A 26,544-nucleotide genomic window follows, 5' to 3' on the forward strand; every position below is an offset into this window, starting at 1 on the left:
CAGTAGGACACTAGGGGTAAGACCCTGTGCACAGCGGGAGTGGCCAGCCGCAGGAGAAGCCCAGACCAGCCACTCTCTGCCCAGACTGGCACTCCTCCAGAGAACACTACACGGACCTAAGAGCCAGTCTCCCAAAGACAGACAAGGACACACCTAGATGCCAGTGGGGGAAGGCACTGGCATTCTGAAGGACATCTACCTAGGTCATCCAAATAGAGCAGTGGATGGTGGTCATAAGGTCAGCTACAGAAAAGAAAATAAAGAACCTAATTGTCCGTTGCATATATGAGTGTAGTGTTAGTAAACAGGAGGCCCCACCACATTTATAAAAAAACAATAGGGGCACCTGGGTGGCTCAGTTGGTTAAGTGTCTCTGCCTTGGGCTCAGGTCATGATCCCAGGGTCCTGGGATCAAGCCCCCTATCAGGCTCCCTGATCAGCGGGGAGCCTCCTTCTCCCTCTCCTGCTCCCCCTGCTCTTCGCTCTCTCAAATAAATAAATAAAATCTTAAAAAAAAAAAAAAATAATAGGATTACATCAACAATGAGAGATGCTCCTTAAGGTGTGACGCTAAAAAGCTCTAACATCCTAAAAGAGAGAACTGAGGCAATGCCGGGGACAAGTGCATTTGCTACATGCTGTGAGAGACCGGAAGGGAGAAAGTAAGCAAGAAGTAAGGAGAGAGGGGCTGCAGCTCAATATGATTTCAACAGGAAATCATAACATTTCTGCAAGTGTAGTAATTGGCTTTCATGAGCCAATAAGAGCTGGCCCCAGCATACCATCAGCTCCCCTGGTAATACCATCGCACTATGACCCAGTGAAGAGCCGTAATAGGGCATTGTCTATGCCAAACTCTCATTCAAGTGGACCCAAAAACTGGTGAGTTTCTACCTGCCCTTCTACCTGATTAACACACCTTGTGAACTTCAAAAAAACGTTACATTAACAAGTCAAATACTAGGTTGAATGAAATCACATAAATTTCATTCTACTAACCAGTCTTTCTATTTTCTTTTTATTTAAGCTAGCTTATATCCAGGAAATTGATTTCCCTTTAGCCTGAGTTTATATTGAATAAGGTAATTTTTCTTCCATTGCTCTACGAATTTCCCATTAACAAGACACTCGCAGCAATGATGGAAAAGCCCTCTGCTGGCTCACTTTTGAAAGCCAGTGTGCACGCTTTCAGGCTTTAGAGCATTCCTTTTCCCTGCTTTGCCAAGCTGAGCTAGACTGCAAATTCTGCCTTAAAAATGTCATTAAGATAAGAATGGCCTAACTGTTTCTAGGAGATTTCATTGTTAAAACATGAGACTTGTCAGCTTATAAATCATATCATACTGCATTATTCCAAGATTAGTTATAATAGCCTAAAGAAATTTTTATAAACATCAAACTCCTTAAAAATTATATTCTGAGATAAAGAAAGGGGGGTAAGTGTCTACTTGCCGGGTACATTAAATGGAATTACATTATGAAGAAAAATGAGGTCTTTGTAACACATTTTCTAAACAGCAGGGTTAAGTCAGATGCTTTTGAGAAGGAATTTGAACAGGGAAAATAATTTTAAAGGCCTTATTATTTCACTGTTATTTTAGTCTGACTCGCATATTTCTGTGCCTTGTTGCTTGTACTTTACCAATGTAGAGGATTTTTTTCCTCGCTTCTAATAGGAAAACAAACAATAGTTTATTATTCATTTAAATAACTTTTAAGATTAAAAAAAACCTGGGCAGAAAAAATAAATGTGAATACTATATTAAAATATAATTTTAGAGTCCTCTCTGGTATAACATTATGTAAGGGAAAACTGTTTTTACTCAGACAACAAATATTTATCATAATAGTGTTGTTGCATTATTCTTCCTAGAATTCAAAATTTGTAATAGTTCAAAAGATCTAGAATGTAACACTCTGATTATGTTTCCAGTCAAGGTAATTAAAAAAGGGTGTTTTCATTTTTCCTATATGAATCAGTTTTAAGTTACTCCTGATGACTTAAGGTGACTCTGTTGGGTGATTTACATTTCTTTTTTATTTAATTTAATTTATTTATTTATTTGAGAGAGAGAGCATGAGCAGGGAGGAGGGGCAGAGAGAGAGGGAGAAGTAGGCTTCCCGTGGAGCAGGTAGCCCAATGAGGAATTCGATCCCAGGACCGGATCCGGGACCCTGGGATCTTGACTTGAGCTGAAGGCAGACACTTAACCAACTGAGCCACCCAGGTGTCCCAGGTGATTTAAATTTCTAATAAGAAGGTCTTGCCTGATTATTGAGTGGATGATAGTTACTGGAATCACTTAAGTTTCTGTAGTTGCGAGTATCAGAAACTAACTCTGGCCAACTTAAGCAAAAGGGGAATTATCAGAAGGTTATGGAGATCTCACAGAACTAATAGGAAGATTAAAGAATCATGCTTAGATTTGCAATGTGTACATATATCAAATCATTGTCTTACTCCTTAACCTTACATAATAAGTCACTTATTTCTCAAAAATAAAGTTTGCGGGGGGAGGAATCATGCTTAGTGAAATGAATATTAGTTTATCACTTAAGATAAATGAGGAATTCTGAATCTCAGGAAACAAACTGAGGATTGCTGGAGTGGTGGGGGGTGGGAGGGATGGGGTGGCTGGGTGATAGACATTAGGGAGGGTATGTGCTATGGTGAGCGCTATGAATTGTGTAAGACTGATGAATCACAGACCTGTACCTCTGAAACAAATAATACATTATATGTTAAAAAAAAGAAGATAGTAGGAAGGGAAGAATGAAGGGGGGGAGATTGGAGGGGGAGACGAACCATGAGAGACTATAGACTCTGAGAAACAAACTGAGGGTTCCAGAGGGGAGGGGGGTGGGGGGATGGGTTAGCCTGGTGATGGGTATTAAAGAGGGCACTTACTGAATGGAGCACTGGGTGTTACACGCAAACAATGAATCATGGAACACTACATCAAAAACTAATGATGTAATGTATGGTGACTAACATAACATAATTAAAAAAAGATAAATGAATTCCAACTGTTTGTATTTCCTTACAAAAACTCCGCTTAAGATCTGAGGTCCCTCAAGTGACAGATTGGGTCATATGCCTAACCCTTGGTTATACAGAAAGAATTTCATGGGACACCTCAACTTCCATTACTAGTTTTCCAAGATTCCATACAATTGGGGGTATGTAATTCCCAAAAGAAAATTAGTGTCATGAGAAAGAGGGAATGGATGCTAGACAGCTAAAAAAATAAAAATAAAAATAAATAGAACAACAAAGCTTTACTACACTGCTGATTCAATTTTGTGCCATAAAACTCCATCAATACAAGAGAAAGACAGCTACTTATCTGGGTCTCAATTTCTTCTTTTGTAAAATGAGAAGAATGCATTAGAAGACTTCAAACTTCCTGCATTTCACATTTATGATGACTAATTGGGTAGACATTGCAGCTACCTTGGAAATGCTTCCATCTAGACGAAGGGATCTTTCCTGACCCTTGTGTTCTCAGACCTCACCATCCCTCCCTCTCGGATCCATTTAAGTCAGAAGACATCTGTAGCTTTTCTGGCTCTTGCACATGCCAGAACAAGCCTCCAGAACTCAGTGGATCTCACTTGGAAAACTTGAAAATCAAACATATTTTACTCCAGCATATATGAAGATAAGTTACATTGTCTGAAATACAACACTTGCTTCACTAAAGAGTAGATGTTCAGGGTAAAACATCCCAAAGTTAAGAGTAAGGTTCTTTAAATTATTTTCTAGTCAAAATGAAGTTCTAAAGTTCCTCTCACGAAAGTAAGACTTACAAAGAAAAGGCTTGGTGCTCCATCTAGAGGACATTTTGTATTTTCCAGATTAAGGGAATTGGAGGGTCCTTTAGAGATGTCTAATCATCTAAATCTTGCTGTGATAATTCTACCAACAATTTTAAAAAACATTTGAAATAAACCCATACTGCGTATCAGTGAGGAAGACATCCCTTATCTCCCAATTTCAACTGATTGTTGAAGTAATAACTTTCTCTTTATTCATGAAATATATGGATACATATTAAGAATTTAATGTGCTTGCTTACTTTTGGGAGCTTCATGGCTTAAAAAAAAAATTAGTATGATTCCTAACAACCATTTACTAGTTTTTTAATAATTTTCATCAATTATCAGAAGCTCTTATTTTTCATTTGACAGATACTCTCCCTAATTTAAAGTAATACACTGGACAAAAATATACCTTTTTCACTTGGAATTACACAGCATTTTCCCTCAAAAAGACCTGCCTGTTAAGAGAACATGCCATTTTTATGTTTAGTAACAAGAGTTTCAGTTGGTAATGCCTCACAAATATCTTCCTTTTTATGTGAAACTTCCTTTTTATGTGAAATCCAGGACCTTATTTTAGTGAAAGCAAGGTTTCCAGCGTGGATATTCACACTTAAAAGGAGCACACCCATAGCATCTATTTTCCCATAAGACTCTGAGAAAGTAAGGTCATATAGTGAAGCAAAGAAGAACGGACCAGGAATAAGAATCTGGGAGAGAATTCTGGGGTGGAGGAGTGGGGAGAGACTGGCTTATCTTGGACTGCAGCCATCTCAGTCAGGACAGTGTAGCCAACCATAGCCTGATAAGCAGAACAGAGCCCTCACGTTACTGAACCAATTGTGTTGGAGGTTAAAAACAAAACAAGCAAAAAAAAAAAAAAAACCAACTATACACCAAGTTCTGTGAGAACAGAAACAATTGCCAAGAAAATTTTGCTCTGGGGTCTGACTTGCCATACTGGTCTCATCAAAAAGTTTATCATATGTCCTGAGGGTATCCACGAGAGACAAAACAATGTATCAGAACTTCCAAGATATATAGGCCAGGGAAGTAGATTTTTTCCATAGAAGGAAAGAGCAGGGGTGGTGGAGAATTAGTCTTGATACTTTGTTCACAATTTGCTACATATTCTTGAGAATAAATGGTGGTCCTTCTAAGTCATGGGTAATGTAATAATTTGCACACAGAGATGGGTTTCTCCAAAGCAAATCTGGATGAAATTTCCTTTTAGAATTCCTTCACTGAAAGGTCGATCTTGTTTAAGTGGACCATAATATTTAAAGTTCCTATAAGTGGTCTCTATGCCCTCTCTTGCCATGCAAACAGAGTTGAGGATAACTTGCTCATTGTCACAGAGCCAGTGAGTAGCAGAACTGGGACCAGAACTCATTCACACTGGCTGACACACAGCCATCACTCTTTCTATTACAATGTAATCATTTTAAAGTACTTTAACACCAAAACCTTTATGGAACCAGTTGTCTAAATAAAGTCTTAATATCCTTGCTCGGGAAGAGGGCAACTGTTTGGATATGGCATTCTTATTTTGAAGAAGAAACAAACTAAAACTTTATAAATTGTTACAATATTTGGTTCTTTAGATTAACCTTGAAAATGTTAAGAAACACATTAAATGGTTTTTAAAAATTCACTTAGTTCTTCCCTGCCTTGTTTCAAAATAGTATCTGGGCAATATCCAATTGTGTTAAAGTCACATTGTAAAACATACTTAAGGGGTGTCTTCAGAGCCAGCATGGACCTATTCTCGAGGGTAGAGATAGAGGCCTCAGGCTCGCAGATGGAACCACCCAGAGTCCTCCCAGCCCACTGCCCCATGCTCACAGAAAGCCAGCCGCATCTGAGAACCAGCCCTGCCGGAGCTGGACAGATGGCCTTCTTTGCTGCAACCTTACCAAGGCTCCTCCTCACCAGCCTGGGAAAAGCATGAACTACAAAGTAAAGGAAGAACTATTTTTAAAAAGGAACCACTAAGAATACTAGCACTAAACAAAACTCGGATTAATTCTCAAGCTCAGCTATAAGCGTTCACTTTGCCCATGGTTTTGGCAACTTTAACTCATGAATAGATTCTTCCCAAAAGAAAAAGTAGACATCAGCTTTAATTATTTTTTATGCTTCTCTGAATTTCTTTTTTTCTTCTAAGCATTAAATTATTTAAAAATTGTCCTCATTGAAGTGTGTATTTTACTGGACTGGGGAGGCTCTTTTGTGGGTCACTTAAGATCCAGGGCACATCCTGTTCCCAAAGAGCTCGGCAAATATCAGTGCGTGCATAGGACAACCTGAAAAGTCACATCCAAATAAAACTGCAGTGAAGATACTTGCTATTAATGCCCTTATGTGCCAAAAATAAATCATAGAAACAACAGCATTGTTATATACCCAAGTTAAAAATGCAGAATCTAAGATATTTCAACCTGCTATTAAAAAAATGGGGGGACACCTGGGTGGCTCAATTGGTTAAGCATCTGCCTTTGGCTCAGGTCGTGATCCTGGGGTCCTGGGATCGAGCCCCACATTGGGCTCCCTGTTCAGCGGGGAGCCTGCTTCTCCCTCTGCCTTCTGCTCCCCCTGCTTGTGCTCTCTCTCTCGCTCGCTCTCTCTGACAAATAAATAAATAAAATCTTTAAAATAAAATGGTACCAGAGAAGCTATGGCCAACTCTGGTAGGAGCCAAGATCAGGAGACCCTGCCAACCTATGACCCCTACTTCCAATCACCTAAGCTACATTGGAGGTCTACTTAAACCTCAGGAAAAAGTAGAAGCCAGTTTTGGGTGAGTCCTCCCATTACAACTGTTTTCGATCCCTCCTAAGACTCCTCCCATATTGCTATCTGACTTCTTAGCTTCACTTAAAATTATTTCTAAACAAAAAAGACCACCCTAGGAGAAAGATGAGAATCCATAGGCTTGCTTTCCCTTTGGAATAATGTAGTCCAGATGCATCATAGAGTGATTCTCAAACCCAGCCTGTACATTTTAGAATTATTTTAGAGAACCCCACCCAGACCAGTGAGATGCTACTATCTAGGTATGGGACCCAGACATTAGTACTTTGTTTTTAAGCTCCCCCAAGTGATTCTAATACAGCTTGTGGATGGAGACACCTTGGCCAATGTTCTATGACATGACTTTTGGGATCAATCCCTTTTGGTCTTCCAGATAAACATATTCCAGTTTCAGAAGCCGCCTAGACATTTTCTTCTTCCAAGAAATGAATTAACGCTAAATGATTTTTGCTAAAGGAGGCAGGAGAGGTTAAAGAAAAAAGAAAAGCAGAAGAAAGCCAGTTGCATTCTTATGAGACTTAACCAATTTCCCAGCTGCTGGGTCTTGTTTGGTCAATTGGTCAAAGATTGGATTTTCTTTGTTTTACTAAGAAGCATGCTTCAAAGAAAATAAACATTAAGTTAAAGACAGTGTTGGGTAAAAAGATTAGTCAACTGGGATTCACAAAATCTGGCTCATGTTTAGCAGTTAATAGCTGTGGGACGTGGGACTTTGAACTTACCCTCTATCTCTCATTTTCCCATCAGAAAAAATGGAATAATATACCGTACTTCCTTCTTCCAAACTCTCTATTAATCTGAGTATCTATCTGTGATCCATTCATCAAAATAACTTAAAGGATGCCAAAAGTGGTGGGGTAGACTTTTCCTTACAGACTCCCATAAAGACATTAGATTAGCGATCAAATCATAAAATCCTTAGAAGATTAAAAACAGATAAAATAATCAAAGCAGTGCTGTGGGAAAGCTCTACTCAAACTAAAATACTGAAAGGTCTGTGGAGGATCGATTGTTTATGATCCTGTTCTCTAGAGACTGAAATTCTTTGGATACACCAGATGTTTTTATTTATATAGCAAAAGTTCAGCTCTAGTGAGGTGCTGGTTGCAAATTCACACACAAATGAAAGATCCCGTATTTATGGAAGTTTACATAGCTTCACTCACAGGAGGGATTTTCCATTGTTTCTTATGGACCTTTAAACAAATGTTACATTTACAAAGTTAAGGAGGCCGCCCACCACACTGAAAAGGAAGAGCAACCTCCTGATATAACGAAGTAAGCCAGAGCCTCAAATTTAACACAGGGAAGTTGCAGACTTTTGTGGATCTCCTCTACCCAAATGCACGACAAACCTCATTTAATTCACTCTTTGATGTTCACATACAATCCTATCTCCTCAAATAGCATTCTTGAAAATGAAAAAGAAAACTCAACCCTCTCTCCATCTGAATATTTCAAGATGCATCCTGTGTCAGCTCCTGGCACTGAGTCAGCCTTGTCAGCCCAATTTAGAGCATATGGCAGTGATCCAACTCATTGTGGCTGTTTGTGGTCCTCAGATCAGGTTTCAAAAAAGAAGGGGCAGCAATCCGGTGACCTTCTCAAGATAGTAGAGAACAACTCTCGTCATGACTGACACCTGATCTTTCTGCTAACATTAGCTCCTAATCAAAGATGGTGCCAAGATTGCATCAGACACCAGCCCACAAACCTTTCCATCCTCCTGCAAGAGGTGTGGAGCATCCTGTCACCCGCTGAGTTTCGGTTTTAGAATGCCTTTCCCTTTCAGATCCAAGGAAGCTTGGTTTTATTGACATTTGAGATCAAGCTCACCGTCTGTCTTAATTGAGCCTTCCTGTTATTTATAGTGCTTGCCTATTTACTATTCATTGTCTTTATACCTAGTGCGGTTCAATGTGATTCATAACAATGACATGATTATAAAGCTCTCAAATTAACAATCCTAGACATCCATTTCATAATCAAGAAACCTCACTCTCTTGGGATCTTTTTCCTGTGCATCTCTCATCCTGTCATCTTTGCTTAAAAACCATGTGACCAGTAATCTTTCTGGGCTCCGAGTCATCCTTCCTCTCTACTTCTGCTGGATCTTCAAGACTAGCTCAGCCAGAGTCACAGACTGGGATCCAGCAAGATCTATGGAAGTACACTTGACCTTCCAGGCCAGGCCCCCATTATTTCTTACCTGACCGAATACCAAGTTATCAGTGTGATAAAATGATCTTGACCCTTGCCTCAGTATCCTTACATCAAGAAGCTGCCTTTCACCTTACAGGGCTTTTAGGGAATGTTCGTTCTTTGTCCCCTGAATTTTACACAAAAGTCTGGTGTGGAGGCCTGAAGATTTTCACAGCTCTGGAAGCATTCAAAGTAACTATTGGCTTTACTTCAGCTCTGAGTGTACGCACAATACATGATTTGAATCAGTAGAGATCCAAGTTTTCTATACAGAATTTTATCTTCTTTCTATCTCCCCAAACAATCTTTGAAGCTAGATGAAATGAGAAAAGAGGATGGAATTATTTCATCCTGCCTGTTTGTTTCCGTGAGGGTTCTAACCAAAAGGAAAAGATGAGTCATTCAGCGTCATTCCCTATTTGGTCGTTTGGACTCTGGGCCACTTTAACCAAAAGAGGGCAGCACTCCATGGGTTTTGAATTCACAGGAAACAAAACTTCAGATTTTAACTGAACTCTACCTTCAGCGAGGCACTGCACACGGTGTTGTGTGGAATACAGAGATGAATAAGGCATGCAAGAATTTAAATATGCAGGAATCACGAAAGAGGAAAGCACTGGGGCAGCAGAACATAGCTAAGAGTTGGGAAGTGGTGAAGGATAAATCTGGAAATAAAGAATGAGTTTAGATTGTGAGGGTCCTTTCAATATTAAGCGTTTAACTTTGATTTAGAATGCAATGGGGAGCCACTCAAAACTTTTCAGCAAGTGAGTAATATGATTAGAACACTGTTTGGGGAGGATACACGTGATAGGGGTGTACTGGAGAGCCTGAATAGGGTGAGACCAAGAGGCAGGGAGAAAAACAGATAGGAAAATAATACAAGGAATATCCAGGAAGGGACAAAGGTCTAAACCAGAGGCATGGTGGCAGGAATGGAAAGGCGAGAACTGCTGGAAGAGGAATTGCAAAGGAGGAAAAAATGTCTTCAGCGGAGTAGATAACCAAGAAAAGCCCAAAGTTTTACATCTGGGAGTTGGGCATATGGTAGAAAGTTTCTCCAGAGCTGGAAATACAGGAGAAAAGAACTTTCTGAAAATGTTTTTCCTTCCTTAGTTAACAGTATCATGTTGCCAAAACACAAGCAGTGCAGGGTGGAAATACAGGAATGGAATGGCCTCCAGGACTATCTTGGAAAGAAGAAATTGCCCAAAATATATACTCCAGTCTTTGTTTTATTCACCTGAATACGTGGCCCACGTATGGATATATGTGTTGAACATTATGGCCTATGTTTCTGGGTCCTGTTGGCTTTGTATGACTCAACTTATCTGTCCCTTCATTATACTCTATATTTGTATCTTATGGTGTGGCCACCTCTGATCCTTTTGAGATAAATTGGAATAAGCGTCAATTAATTAATATGTGCATTGTTTTTCTCCACAGACTTTAAAGACATCCTTCTGTAGCAAACACATAGATTCCCTAAGTAAAATGCATATCACTGACATGTACTGAAAAGTTATGTGCAAGGCATTCAACTAAAAGCTTTATGCACATCATTTCATTTAATCCTACGACTAGTAAAAGAACCTTATGAGGTCATTCCATTAGTATCCCATTTTACAGATAAAGAAATTGATTCTCCTGGTTCTTCTCTCCATGTTCCATGTTCGTTGTAGGATGCCACTTTCTCACGTTGAAGGGACATTGGCTTCCAGAGCCAGTGTCTTCAACCAGAAAGCTCTGGTTCTTCCACGCATAGAGTATGAATTAGCAGGTTTAAGAAAAGGCCCACTACTCCATTCTTTAAAGTCCTGTGTCCTTTTCTTTTCTTTTTAAAAGATTTTATTTATTTATTTGAGAGAGAGAGAATGAGAGAGAACACATGAGAGGGGATAGGGTCAGAGGGCAAAGCAGACTCCCTGCCGAGCAGGGAGCCCGATGCGGGACTCGATCCAGGGACTCCAGGATCATGACCTGAGCTGAAGGCAGTCGCTTAACCAACTGAGCCACCCAGGCACCCCCTGTGTCCTTTTTGATTACCTGTTTTAGCAGATGATGTAATTACCCGCCCAGTTTCCCAAGACCAAAAAAAAAGTCACCTTAAGAGTGTAGGACTTCAGAGTCCTATTACTTCTTCAAATCTTATATCCAGAATTTGGAGTCTGAGTAATCATAGACCACCAAGGCCTTGGATTGTACCATCCTGAATTACTGCTGTTTGCTAATAGATGGATGGATGGATAGATAGGTAGACAGACAGACACACAGATAGACATGTTTGTAGTTTGTGGTCTACACAGTCACCACACTTGAGATTATTAATGAAGGCATCATTCACATCATAGGCATTATAGATTTGTTTTTTTCTACAAAAAATTTCTCACTTTACAGTGAAACATCTATTATAACCAGTGATGTGACTATTTTCCAAGAAATAAATAAAGTACCTTGAGAAACAGTGCCCTTTTCAACTTTGCATAAAAGTTCCATATGGGTTAACAGTAGACTTGGGTCTCCCTGCTTCTAGACATTCCCTCCAAGTCATTCACGTATGCTGCAATAGTGATCTTTCCAAATGCAGACTTTATCATGATTTACCTTTAGTGGGGTGCAAGGATCTCCATTTTCTGCCTCAGCCTACCTGCTGATGTGAACCTTCTGCTTTGATCATCTTGAGATTCTTATAATTATTTGAATGCAGCATTGCCCATCTCTGCACATGCAGTTCTTTCAGCTTATAATACCAATCCAGCCATCTGCACCCCATTCTTCCTGGAGTAATCTTCCTTCCAAATCAGTTCGATGTTTCCTTTTCTTTGAATTCTGCTCTTCTCCCTCCTTCTCTACCTTAGAAAAAATGATTTCACTCTTTTGTGCCTTTAACCTACCTCTCTGTTGGCCAATCACACTGTAATACAATTATTTATTTTTCTAGCTGAACTCATAGTTAATTAAGAGCTCCTTGGTTTACTATAACCAGGTACCATTTAACCTTTCTTTTCCTATGGTAATGTAAAACGGTATAAAGGGAATTTTTTCGATTAAAGTCTTGGCTAACTGCTTCTGCTGCCTGCTGTCTAGCAGGTTCTTTGAGTGATGTTGCTGCCTGCTGGCAAGCTTGCACTTTGAACTGTGCTGCTTTGTGCTGCACTTGCTGAGTCCTACTGAACCTCTGTCAGAGATTGAACCAACCTAAGTAGGAAGTTTTGATAACTAACATTTAGGGACAGAAGTATGGGATGGAGGCCCTACTTAAAGTGGCTCTCGGGTCATGTATCTTAGACCAGACCTGCCTGTGTATCTCAAACTGAATCGTGTTTCCAGTTCTAGAATAAGCTGTGGCTGATGCTAAGCTCAGGAGAAGGATTCTTACCCTGTGACCACTGGTTGTATTTCTCAACCAGGAATTGGTTCTAATTTCATAGATAGCTCAGGATAAAGGAAGATATCCTGTGAAATATACAGGCCCACTTCCGTCTTATACAGACCACTCATGGTTGGTCACTTATGTCACCACGCAGCAAGCTGCTGTCACATTCCTAAAAGCAGATGGTTCACTAGAAATTGCCGTTGCTGATGCTATAGGCTGTGCGTTCCTTGCCAAAAAATCCTGAACTTCAGAGCTATACAAAAAACACCCACGACACCCCCAGGGCACAACCAAGGTATTAATTCAAACTTGACTTAAACTTGGAGACCTTAAATCCTATAAAGTAGCCATTGCCATGCAGGTGGGGGGCTAATCCTGATGACACTGATTGGAGACTCTCTGAAGGAAGAAACTTAAAATACGAACAAGGTAGAAAAATGAAGAGAATTCCCTATTCCCACTGAAGTATATGCAATTACCACAAGAAAGAAAAAAAAAAAAAACTTTGGATGTAGAGGGAGAGGAAGTAAAAAACTGCAACAGAGATCTGTAATTTGACCTAATTAGAAATCCAAAATGCAAAACTAAAAGAATTTATACAATAGAAAGATCAAAGGGTGCTGATCAGCTTTTGTGTCTCTACAACTGAGGATCTAAATTACCTTTAACATCTGTTGAAATGTACCAATTTGCAAACTTTCATGACCTTAATCAATATTGGTACTCAAATTATACTTTGGGATAGCACTAAATTTGAACAAGTTGCCCCCTATGCTCTCAGGAGAGTTACTGAACATAAAATAGAGGACAAATCCATATGTCTCACTTTAGCCATCAGAAAAACTGCCTTGCTTAAATTCCCCATAGCCATGACATATTGATGACTTCCTCCTCTAAGGAGATTCATTTGATATACTCATTCAGGACATACAAATACTCACAAAGGAGTTCACTCACAAAAAGAGATGGCTCATTGAGCCATACTTTGTATACGATACCTTGGTTAAACTGAAAATCAGGAGTAAACTAAAGGCCACTCTATCCCTAACATTGTCATAAAACAGCTACCGATGATTCTCTAAGCACCCATGGCATTAAAACAAGCTCAACATCTTTTAGGCCTTTTTGTGTTCTGAAGGCAACATATTCCTCATTTTAAAAGTTTTCTTAAGTCTATTTATGCCATTTCTCACAAATTGACCCACCTTGAATGAGACTACCCACAACAAAATGCTCTAGAATCTGTCCAACATGCAATACAATCACACTCTCCTTAGCATTCCACCAGAGAAGATACTTCATTATTGTAGAGGCTTTAGCAACCTCCTCTAACACCTGTTGGAGTCTATGAACCACCGCCCCCCATGATGGCCACAGGTTGCCCTTGGTTTTCAGGTATAAAAAGTTCATCTCCTCAGCTGTATACTATATGCCATTGGAGGGGCAATTGCTGACTGCCTATTGGGTCATCACAAGAACAAAGGCTCTCGGGGCGCCTGGGTGGCTCAGTCGGTTAAGCGGCTGCCTTCAGCTCAGGTCATGATCCCAGGGTCCCCGGGATCGAGCCCCGCATCGGGCTCCCTGCTCGGCGGGGAGCCTGCCTCTCCCTCTCCCTCTGCCTGCCTCTCTGCCTACCTGTTCTCTCTATCTCTCTGTCAAATAAATAAATAAAATCTTTAAAAAAAAAAAAAAAGAACAAAGGCTCTCACAGGCCTTGACTGTGACTGTCCATCCACAGCTGTTCATAATAACTTGGATTATAAAAGTAACACCCCACAAAGCTCAGCAAGGTTACTAAGCCTCCTTGTTAAGACAGAAGTAGTACCCACAGGATAAAACCAAACCTCCACCTTCTGGCATAACCCACCTGCAGGATGGGGCGGTCTCCCCTGTCTTCGGTCCCTTGTCAGATGCCTCAGTTCTGGAAGAATTCACCCCTCTCACTGACCCTTTGCCTGACTGGGGAGCCCATTGGGAACAACTGAGTGAAAAGCAAAGGGAGTTTGTATACTTCATGGGTAACAGCACCACCAACACATGATGGATACTCACTGGAGAACTGTTGGTTTAACTAGGATGCTACAAATCATGGATGGGAACCAAGGGTCAACACAACTGGACAAATTTCATGCACTGGATGCCCTGGCCAAACTGGTACCATTTGTGATTTTTACAAACTCTTAAGCTGATGTCATTGGCTGGTCCATCAACTCCAGGAACAACAATTCTTTAATCAACATTGTCTTGTTTAGGGTAAAGAATTCTGGGAATCTTTTGTCTCATAGATAGCCAAAATATAAATCAAGGTCTCCCATGTCTCTGCACATATGAAAGCCACAATACAAGGACTCACTAAGACACTCCCTATATCCTTCCAAGTTCCATACATTACTAAAAGTGAGCAAGACATACATTTCACTTCACGGAATACACAATGCTTAGCTCTTGAAAAAGACATTTAATGACGCTTTCACCTCCCTTACTGGCCTCAGGCTACAGGTCTCATAGAGTGCCGTAGGGACTTACTTAAGCAAGCTCAAATTCAGTTAAATGAAACATGGCCCATTTCAGTCAGTCAAATATCAGGGGTGAGTTGTAATTAAGAGTCTGACTCCATTTTTAACGTTAGCTGACAGTTTCAAGCCTTACCTCTCCCACTTCCCCTTACGTCCCACATGTGGTTAAGCTGGTAAGAAAGCTCTGTCCTTTAGCTCCAGTAGGAAGTTCACACCATGTAAGGCTGCCCCAGTGAGATGGTACTTTACCCCGGCCCCATCATAATCACAATAAAAACCAAGCCAGTCTCCTTTTCCTTGCTCTCACAAGCTATTTCCAGACCTGCTTGGAAGCCTGCCTTGCTCTCCTTAGAAAGCCTCATTGTGTGACTAATAAACCTTTTCACACCCACAACAGTTTCTATATTGTATTTCCATTCTCTATGGAATTGAGTCTTATCTGCAACTCCTACCTCAAAAGTAATAGTTAAAATAAAAAGTGTCATCATTTCCACACTAGGTAGAGAGAAGTAACTTTCAAAATACAAATGTACACATGCAAGAAGATAAAAAGAGATGGAAGGTTTAAAAAGTAATATTATCTCTGCTCCCAGCAAAGTTGGAGTAAACAGAAACCAGATTTAATTTATGAACTGAAACAACTAAAACCTGTGCAACAATTAAACACCTGTGCAAAATGTATGAAGCCATGGCTTTCCGACATTGGGCATCAGGCAACACTGAACAGTGATCACTGAGAGAGGAGGAATAATAGTGTGGTGAGCATTTCAGGTGCCCCAGGTTACTCCTCTTGTGCAGGGGCAAACCCCAGACCAAGTCTGGTAATCCCCATGACTTGAGGCGACAGGGCAGAGAGATGGGAGAGGCCAAGGCAGCCATAGTTGGCAAGGCACAATACTGAAGAGTGGAGAGCTGCAAGAGAAAGCTCCAGAGATCTGTAGAAAGTCCCCCTTAAATATTAAGTATTCATTAGTACATGCATGTACATATAAACTACCTGATGCTGGCAAAACAAAAACACAAACAAACAAAAACACCAGAAAGGAACTAAGGAAACAATCTCCAAAATTCACATAGGGCTAGGAATTGTTCATGTTCCCATAAGACACAGTGGAAAATTTTGTAATTCATAGGGCACTAGGTAAAGTATTCAGAAGGGTATTACCTCAGTAGTGGAGCAAAATAACCCTAGACTAAACCTTGCTATGCTTCATCCTCACAAAGCATAAAAACAAACTCAAAAGGATGATATATAATATGTATAAGACCTATACACTAAAAACTTCAAAACATTGCTGCAAAAAAATTAAAGACCTAAGCAAATAGAGACATATGCCATATTCATGGATCAGGTGACCAACATTGTTTAGATGTCATTTTCCCCCAAATTGATCTATAGATTAAATGCAATCCAAATAAAATCTCAATAAGCAATTTTTTGTAAAAATTCAAAGGACAGATAATCAGCCAAAGAATACAAGAACACTAATTCAAAGGGATACATGCACCCCAATGTTTATAGCAGCATTATTTACAATAGCCAAGATATGGAAACAGCCAAAGTGTCCATCAATTGATGAATGGATAAAGAAGATGTGATATCTGTCTATCTATCTATCTAGATATCTACCTAGATATCTACCTAGATATCTATCTATCTAGATATCTTCCTAGATATCTTCCTAGATATCTATCTATCTAGATATCTATCTAGATATCTATAATATATAAATTATATAATTATATACATAAATTATATATAATATACATACTATATATAATTATATACATAAATATAATTTGAATATAAATAAATATAATTATATATAATTTATATATTATGTATAAATTATATATATCTCATATACAGAGATTATATTGATAGACATATTTATATAATTCAGTCATAAAAAAGAATGAAATTTTGCCATTTGCAACAACATGGATGGAGCTAGAGAGTATAATGCTAAGCAAAATAAGTCAGTCAGAGAAAGACAAATACCATATGATTTTAGTCATATGTGGAATTTAAGAAACAAAACAAACAAGCAAAGGGAAAAATAGGAGAAAGAGAGACAAATCAAGAAACAGTCTCTTAATTATAGAGAACAAACTGATGGTTACCAGAGGGGAGAGGGGGAGGATGGCTTAAATAGGTAATGGGAATTAAGGAGTACACTTGTCATGATGAGCACATGGTGATGTATAGAAGTGTTGAATTACCATATTGTACAATTGAAACTAATACAGCACTGTATGTTAGCTAACTGGAATTAAAATAAAGACTTTAAAAAAAGGTGTTAAAGAGGGGAATATTTTATAAATAAATAAATAATAGTATATTAATAATAACTAATATCAATCCACAAGAACCTTATAAAGTTATGTGTATGTTTTGGTAGTAATTTAATAAGATAGGAGATCAATAAAAGTTTTATAATCATAATATATATATTACATATAATCATATCATAATATATATATTTGTGGATTATATATATAATCAACAAAATAACTTTGATAAAGATGAAATGAAGCTGAGGGATTTACCATTATTCCAAAAATTAAAAAGTTACAATAACTAAACACAGTTTGATATCATTATAAAGATAGACAATGAGATCAGCAAAATGAAATAGCAAGTACAGACACAGACCAGTACATATATGGTCAATTAGTTTTCAACAAAGGTGCCAAGGCAGTTCAGTGGGGATATTATAATCTTCTTAACAAATGGTGTTGGAACAACTGGGTAGCCACATAATTAAGAAATGCACCTTACCCTTTACCTCATGACATAAACAAAAATTAACTTGAAATGGATTATAGACCTTAAATTAAGAGCTAAAATTTCTAGAAGAAAATATAGAAGATCTTCATCACCTTGGTTTTTGCAAAGATTTCTTATATATAACACAAAAGACACAAACTATAAAGTCATTACATTTTATCTTATATTGTAATAGACAATCTACTAAAACTCATTCAAGAGAAAGTGATAATCTAGATAGTCATACACCTATTAAAGAAATCAAATTCAAAAATATTTCAACAAAGCAAATTCCAAGCCCAAATGGTTTCACTAGCAAATTCTACTAAACTTTTGAGGAATAAACAATACCAATTCTACACTATCTTTTCCAGAAAAATAGAAGTGAAGATAACACTTTCAAACTAATTTTAGTAGGCCAGCATTACTCTGATACCAAAAAAATTACAAGAAAATAAAACTACAGAACAATATTGTCATAAATTTAGACACAAAGATTTCCAAGCAAACATTAACAAATTGAATTCAGCAATGTTTCAAAAAGATAATGTATCATGACTGAGTGAGGTTTATCGTGGGAATGCAATGCTGGATCAACACTCAAAAATCAATATAATGCATCATATTAACATGCTAAAGAAAGACCACATGATCATATGAGGAAATGCAGAAAAGGCTTTGACAAAATTCACTATTTTTTCATGATTAAAAAAACTTTAAAAAGTCAAAATAAAGGGAAAATTCTTTAACCCAGTAAAGGGAATTTATAAAATACCAACAAATAAGATAATAATGCCAAAAAACTGAATATGTTCCCTTTAAGATAAGGAACAAGGCAAGGATGTCTGCTCTCACATTTCTTTTCAATATGCCTGAAGATTCTGACCATAGCAATAAAGCAAGAGAATAAAAAGGAAAGGCATGCTTTCAGTTTGAAAAGGAAGAAGTAAAACTATCTCTATACACAGGTGACATAATTTTCTATGTAGAAGAATTCCAAAATATATTCAAAAAATTGCTGGAATTAATAAGTAAATTTAACAGGGTCATCAATATAAAAATTCATCTGTGTTTCCATATATTATGAATGTACAAGTGAAAACTGAAATTTTGAAAAATACTACTTAGAACTCCAAAAAAGGTTTAATACTGAGGTGTAAATCTGACAAAAATACATGCACGGTATGTATGTATGTATGTATGCATGCATGGTATGTATGCATGTATGCATGTATGTATGCTGAAAACTTCAAAACACTGATGAAATAAACTGAAGAAGACATTTAAAAAGTGGAAAGATATACAGATCCAATTTCAATCCAAATTGAAAGACAGATTATTGTCAAGATGTCAATTCTTCCCTAATTGACCTGTAGATTTAATGAAGTCCCAATAAAAATCCCAGAAGTATAATTCTTCCCAGAAGATATAAAAAGCTACTTCTAAAGTTTAAATGGAAAAGTAAAAGAATGAGAACAACCAAAGAATTCAAAGCCAAAGGAAGATCAAAGTTGGAGGACCCACAGTATCTGATTTTTTAGACTTATATAAATTTACAGTGATCAAAACAGGATGGTATTAGTGAAAGGACAATGATCAATGGAACAGAACAGAGAATCTAAAAAAAAAATAGACACAAATATTGTCAGTTCGTTTTTGGCAATAGCGTGGAAACAATTCAGTGGAGATAGGGTTTCTTTTCAACAAATGGCATAAAACAACTGGCTATCCATAGGCCAAAAAAGAAAAAAAAAAATTTACCTTAACCTATACTTCACTCTTCATACAAAAGAATAACTCAGAATGGATCATAGACCTAAATGTAAAATGTAAAACTATAAAATTGTAAAAGACAACAAAGGAAGGAAGGGAAGTATAGGGAAGGATGATGATGACAGTATCCTAATTAACATCTGCTACAAATGTGTTTTCATTTTCCTAATTGCTTAGAGAAGGTTCTATTCATCAAACTGAAGAGGGGTTTCTCAAAAACTCTCTGTCCACTGAAAGAAGTGATAGGAACTTCCAAGATAAGGCACTTGGCATTGAGTTTCATGACAAGGATGTCCTACTAGGAACATACTCAGGAAAATCTATTAAATGATACTCTCCAAGTCTGCCAGGAGTCATTGCCAAAATAAAGTTACTTATTGCCTCATATTTTTCCAGAACAAACTTACTATAGCCTTTGCTCCATTCTTTTTAACTTCATACTTCTATAGCTATAACTCTTGTTGATGACATGGTGCAACCTGATCAGGAACATTAAATGCTATTCACAGTTGATCTTTATCATTTTCATATCTTAATTCCCCAGTATAGTTACTCTGAGACGCTCTCCAAAAATTAGCACAATTTAATTTATGAAACATGACATGACTCTGGTTGCCCTATATTTGGACAAATCATCTTCCAAGGATGCTTTACTTCATTAGGTAAATCAATGTTTCCATCTGATAGGCTATAATTTAAAAAATTAATAAATAAAAACTCTCAGAGTCAAAGGTTATTGCTAGTCAACAAATGAAAAAACTACAGTAGAATGAGTTGAACATTTATGTAGTGGAGGAGCTTTCTCCTTATTATGGTTGAAACAGTTTGTAAAGTATTATGAGAGGCAATTCTCGAGTGACTGGGAGATACTTGCAATTGCTCAGGCATCTTGCACTTATTTTGCTTTTTTTTTTTTTTTTTTACTAGGTGGTGACATGCGAAACAAAATCAACTCCACAGTTTCCTGCTATTGATTTTTTGTAGAACAAGAAAAGCAATGTTGGTCAGATAAGGTACTATGTGGTGGAGGTGTAAAGTTGTACTTCACTATCACTTTATAGCTTAACTAGAGACAGGTCAAATATTAAAAAGTAGAAGATAAGATGATGATTTTTAAAAAATCATCTAAGTGAGCCTTCCTTGAAGAAAAAAATTAATTCTATACTTAGCAAGGGAAACTTTTATTGAAAAATTAAATATGAGATCAAATTATCCCTCACACGCTATCTAGCTTTACTGATTTTATTTAGGTTTCCAATATTCCTTTTCTTGTTTGATGAAACCAACTCATAGTTTATTGCCGTGTTTAAGTCTTGCCTCCTCCACTCAGTCCTCTATAAAGAGATCTCTCAAAATCAAATCTGATTTTACCATTTTGATTTTTTTCAAAAAGATTCCTAATGACTCTTTCAAAAAATCAAAACCAAGATTTCTAGGCTGTGACCTAGCCATTTCACAGTCCAGCAGTGGCCCTGTCTTTGGAGAGTCTCCACCACCACCATTGTCCCCAGCTCACACCCTTCACTCTACCAAGGCTGGATTGTCACTTTTTACTGGAAAAGTTAGACCTTTCCCACTCGATGACTTACAGGAAAGGGACTAGAATGAGAAGAGCAAGATGCTTGCTTCAAGCACCAAGTTTAAAGGGGGCACAAAAAAGCTCAGGAATCAAGACAAATATTTTAATGCAATACTTTTAAAATCTAAATCAAAAAATTAATAATAAACAAAAATCAAAATTTTAAATAAAGACAGTATCAGTTATCCTTCCTGAATTTCATTCTGCTTAGGGAAGCCTTACTTACATTCAAAAACTAACTTGAATATTATTTCTCTAAGGAAAATTCTCCTGCCTTCCCAGAGGGTGGCACTTCTCTCTGCCCCTACTCTACTGCCATTTAACTCTTCTCTAATTGGTGTCATATCTATCTCTCCACTTACAACCCTTCCCAGTGAACTGTGAGAACTTTTAAACTATCCCTGTATTCCAGGGATTACTACATGTTAGGAATTCCACAAATATCTCCTGTATGAATGAATAGTTAGGCTATGGTAAATAGAGAGTAAGACAAAAAATTTAGAGTCAGAAAGAGAAATTTCAATTCTACCTCCACAACTGATATATTTATCAATTTTTTAATGCTGGGTATATCTCTGAGCATCAGTTTCCTTACCTTTGGAGTGGGAATGATCTCACTACCACAGGAGTTTTGAAAGCTGGGGGCTTATCAAATGTTTGGAAAGAGTAGTCAAATAAAGAGAATAGATACTTATTTATTCCTATGAAGTGGATAAGGTGAAGAGAGAGAATGGGGACTGTGGTTTACCCAGCTAAAAGAATTACATGTCTGGGGCGCCTGGGTGGCTCAGTTGGTTAAGCAACTGCCTTCGGCTCAGGTCATGATCCTGGAGTCCCGGGATCGAGTCCCACGTCAGGCTCCCTGCTCAGCAGGGAGTCTGCCTCTCTCTCTGACCCTCCCCCTTCTCATGCTCTCTATCTCATTCTCTCTCTCAAATAAATAAATAAAATCTTTAAAAAAAAAACAACAGAAAAAAAAAGAATTACATGTCTGAAAACAGAGGCGGGAAAAGCATCAAGCACATTGTTTGGGGAACTGCAGATGGTTTAGCATGGCTTCATGTGAACAGCAACGGAATATCACAGAACTAGATAGGAAACAAAGTAAGCAGAATCCAGACCCTGGGTGAGGCTCTTGTTTGATATTACATCCAGGAATGGCATAACTGAGTTAACCTTGAGTTAACAAGAATGAGTTTCTGCCAAAATTGTAAATAGGATTCATGGGCTAAGTTGAGTTTGGCTAGGGAGAAAAAATTAAATTAAGCCATTATACATACAAGTTTAGGAACTATTGTCTATTTCAAATATACGATGGAATAGGATTGAGATATTGGGAAAGTAGAATATATAAGATTTGGTAACAGACTACAAGGGGACAGGGAAGTTATTGTGAGTGTGGTATTTAGAAGTATAAGTTGCGAGAAAGTATAATAGATAAATAGAAACACCAGGATTTTACATTTTTCTAATATAAAATGGGCACCAAATTTTCTGGCTTTAGTGGTAATCTCTTTCCTCAAAACACCTGTTCTATAGTTTTGTCCAAGGGTTGCTTAGATTTCAAATGTCTTTCTTGTCTTACTGCACATAGCAAGTAAACATAAAGAAGAAGGAAGGAAGGAAGGAAGGAAGGAAGGAAGGAAGGAAGGAAGGAAGGAAGGAAGGAAGGAAGGGAGGGAGGGAGGAAGGAAGAGAGGAGGGAGGGAGAGAAGGAAGGAAGGAAGGAAGGAAGGAAGGAAGGAAGGAAGGAAGGAAGGAAGGAAGGAAGGAAGGGAGAAAGAGAGAAAGAGAGAAAGAGAAAGAGAGAAAGAAAGAAAGAAAGAAAGAAAGAAAGAAAGAAAGAAAGAAAGAAAGAAAGAAAGAAAGAAAGAAAGAAAAAGAAAGAAATGAAAAAGGGAGGGGATGGGAAGAAGGAAGGAAAAGAAAAAAGAAAGAAAGAAAGGGGGAGGGAGGAAGGAAGGGAGAAAGGGAGGAAGGGAGATGAAGGAAGAAAAAAGCAACTATAACCCAGATAAAATCATTTTCCAAACAAAACAGTAAATGTATGAAAATATATATTAAAAAATAGGATATCACTAATCCAGCAAAGCTTGCATTTGAAAAGAAAGCATATTAGCACCACCAGTTTCTCAATTTATATATTGACTCTACACTAGGAAGTCGTATCGGGATCTTGATGGAACACAGATGGCATAATCCAAAGGGGTAATTGAAGAAGTTTTAGGGAAGGGGCTATCTACCAAGATATGGTGGATTAAGGGAACTGAACAAGTATTGAGGAAACACACCAGGACTAGCAACACTGGGGAGCTATTAGCAGCTCTAGGCCAAGAGAGGGAACAGTTACCAGAACTCAGGGCAAGCTGTAGTTGTAGCTCTAGGAAAGGGCTACCAGATAGGAGCTGTGACTTCAAGAATGTGGCCACTGCCCATCGTTAAGGCTCATCCTAACCCTCACTTCCTAGCCTCTAAGGACCTGCTGAGGGGTCCCATTGACTGAATTCTAATGGAATCCAGAAGGCAATAGAACTCAGTTGATGTTCATAGAGGCCAGTCTGAGACACAACACAGGGGAAAACAGTGATTAGTGGGGGTGGAGGGAAATGGAGGATATCCAGCTTCCTGATGGCAGAAACCCTTTGTCATACATCTCTGTACACACATCCCACCACCACTACCTCATCACCTCTTCTCAGCATCAGATATAATGTTTTGCACATGCTCAGCCTTCAGCAAATGCTTAATGAATAAAAACATAATGGCATATCCGTTCTCAGCAAGGACTGGAATAAACAGTGAAAAAAAGATCAGAAGACGGGAGGAAAGCAAAGCACATCTAAGCTCAGTCTCCTTGGGTTCTCTTTCCATTTTTACAAATCTATAAAGAATCCTAGAAGACAAGATACCAAATGGAAGTGAGAGAAGAGATAATTTTCACATTTTTTAAGCATCCAGGTCTCTTTCCCTAGTCTCCCACAAAGGGGGAAGGCACTATTTTGGGATGACCTAAATGTATTCATTTTGACATTGTCTCCACATTTTTCTAATCCCCCTCTAGCCTTGGAATACCCTCTCTAGTCCTCTCCATTAATCTTCATTGAATATCCTCTTCAGGCCAAGAATTTTTTCCCTTATATTCCTTCTCTGTATTAGTGCACACTATCATTATGTATCTGTTTGCTTTTATTGTACTTTGTATTTTTATGTGTTTATTTGCTTTATAATAGTTTTCTTGTTTTTTAGGTATATACACCCTGAAATAGTACTCTGAAGGAGAAGAGGAAAGAAATGTAACATAAATTCAAAATATACCATATGACAAATGTTTTATAAGTGTTATCTCTTTATTCTTCCCAATTATTCAGTAATAGAGATACTCTTAATCTCTACTCATAGATAAAGAAACTGAGGACAGCCCATTTACTCAACACTATGCTATAAAGCCAAGATTAATGTATCATATTCTTGCCATGAAAAAAAGTCACAAACTCCCACCCTCTAGTCTCACTCCCCAGCATTCATTATTTGTGGTAAATTAATAGCCCCAGTCCTTCATAACCCTGCTCCCACCCCACATCCACAGTCTTTGCCATATAACTTCACAGTTCCTTTCATTAGAGAGGGGGAATATACCCTGATTCTGCACCTTGGATTCAGCCCTTTGACTTTACCAGTGGAATATTAGCAACGTGACATAACCAAAATCTTGGAAAGAGCTTGCACAATTGGGCTTGCCCACTTGCTCCTCTGAGAACATACCCAAGTTGGCCCAGTGGTACCAGAAGTAGAATGAGAGACACAGAGAGCAAATTCAAATCAAAGCAAGCCCAGCCTAGATCAGCTGACTTTCAGACCCATGAGTAAGCCCAAATAATCCCAAAAGAGACATCTGCCAAATCAGGTGAGAGCAGCCAATCCTCAGCTAACTTGCAGATCTTCAGAATACATGATTACTGTTAAAAAAAAAAAAAAAAAAAAAAAGCAACAACAACAAAAACTCTGATTTCAAAATGCCCACTTTTCTACTATACCACACTATTCTTAGGCCGGATATTAACTTCATCCTATGCTCTCAGAAACATTGATCTCTTGAAACTCATTCTCTATTGTTTAAAAGACAACAACAACAACACTAAACTTCTTTTACAAGGGTCTCCACAGTCTCTAAGTTATAACGTTTTATGATTTTATGTCAATTTTTATAGGGGATTCTATCATTCCATCTTTTCCTCTTCTTTTTCTTCTCCCCAAATGATAATGCAATGATGTAGAATAGAATGTCATTTGTTGATTAGTTTATTCATTCATTTGACAAACTTACTATATGTTGAACATAAGACAAAGTCCTGTTGTCATAAACATATAGTTAAGTAAATAAAAATTAACTAGAACAAATATTTAACTAAAATAAAAGTAACTTTCTTAAAAATTTTTTCATAATGAAAGTATAGCTTTTACTCATAGGGAGGCAATTAGGATGTATTCAGGCTCTAATTTTTTGGAAAGAGTATCTTTATTTTAAGAAGGGACACATGCACCCAATGTTCATAGCAGCAATGTCCACAATAGCCAAACTGTGGAACCAAGATGCCTTTCAACAGACGAATGGATAAAGAAGATGTTGTCCATGGGGCTCCTGGGTGGCTCAGTCGTTAAGCGTCTGCCTTTGGCTCAGGTCATGATCCCAGGGTCCTGGGATGGAGCCCCGCATCGGGTTTCCTGCTCCGCGGGAAGCCTGCTTCTCTCTCTCCCACTCCCCCTGCTTGTGTTCCCTCTCTCACTGTGTCTCTCTCTGTCAAACAAACAAATAAAATCTTAAAAAAAAAAAAAAGATGTTGTCCATATATACAATGGAATATTACTCAGCCATCAGAAAGGATGAATACCTACCGTTTGCATCGACCATAGGTGGAACTGAAGGGGATTATGCTAAGTGAAATAAGTCAAGCAGAGAAAGACAATTATCATATGGTTTCACTCATATGTGGAACATAAGGAATAGTGTGGAGAACCACAGGGGAAGGGAGGGAAAACTGAATGGGAAAAAATCAGAGAGAGAGACAAACCATGAAAGACTCTGGACTCCGGGAACCAAACTGAGGGTTATAAAAGGGAATGGGGTAGGGGGTTGGGGTAACCAGGTGATGGGTATTAAGGAGGGCACATGTTGGGATGAGCACTGGGTGTTATACACAACTAATGAATTGTTGAACACTACAACAAAAACTATGATGTACTACATGTTGGCTAACTGAACATAATATAAATAAATAAATATTAATTAAAATTTTAAAAAAGAATGTATTTCAGAAGTAAAGAGGACTCAGTGAAAAATTATCATTTCTCAATTGATCATCAATTTTCCTCTTTGAAAGAGGTATCTATGGCAGCCTATCACCCAGGAGGTCCATCCATCTGCACAGCAACTAACTCTTAGTCCAGTTCTCAAGACATCCTACAACCTTTCCTTGTGTTGTAATGGGGCCTGCGGATGCATGAGTCTCAGGGACACACTTAAGATGAGGTGTTAAATCACATTCCCCCCCAAAAAGTTACATTAGATTCCTAGATCCCAGACCCCAGAATTTGACATTATTTGAAGATAGGATCTTTAAGAGGTAATCAAGTTAAAATGAGATCATAAGGATGGGCTCTACTCCAATATGATAGATATCCTTATAAAAGGGGA

General features: G+C 38.1%; 1 long non-coding RNA gene across 1 annotated transcript; it reads left to right on the forward strand.

Annotated features, from left to right (window-relative positions):
* The first annotated feature begins 820 nt into the window (after positions 1 to 820).
* LOC135364327 (uncharacterized) lies at positions 821 to 24,183 on the forward strand. Its single transcript, XR_010411204.1, has 3 exons — positions 821 to 882; positions 20,201 to 20,286; positions 24,099 to 24,183. It is a non-coding gene; the product is annotated as an uncharacterized LOC135364327 (long non-coding RNA).
* Positions 24,184 to 26,544: the final 2,361 nt, after the last annotated feature.

Source organism: Mirounga angustirostris, unplaced genomic scaffold (assembly GCF_029215605.1).
Source record: "Mirounga angustirostris isolate CCGP_5_RB_7025 unplaced genomic scaffold, mMirAng1.0.hap1 SCAF_5, whole genome shotgun sequence".
Classification (NCBI taxonomy): domain Eukaryota; kingdom Metazoa; phylum Chordata; class Mammalia; order Carnivora; family Phocidae; genus Mirounga; species Mirounga angustirostris.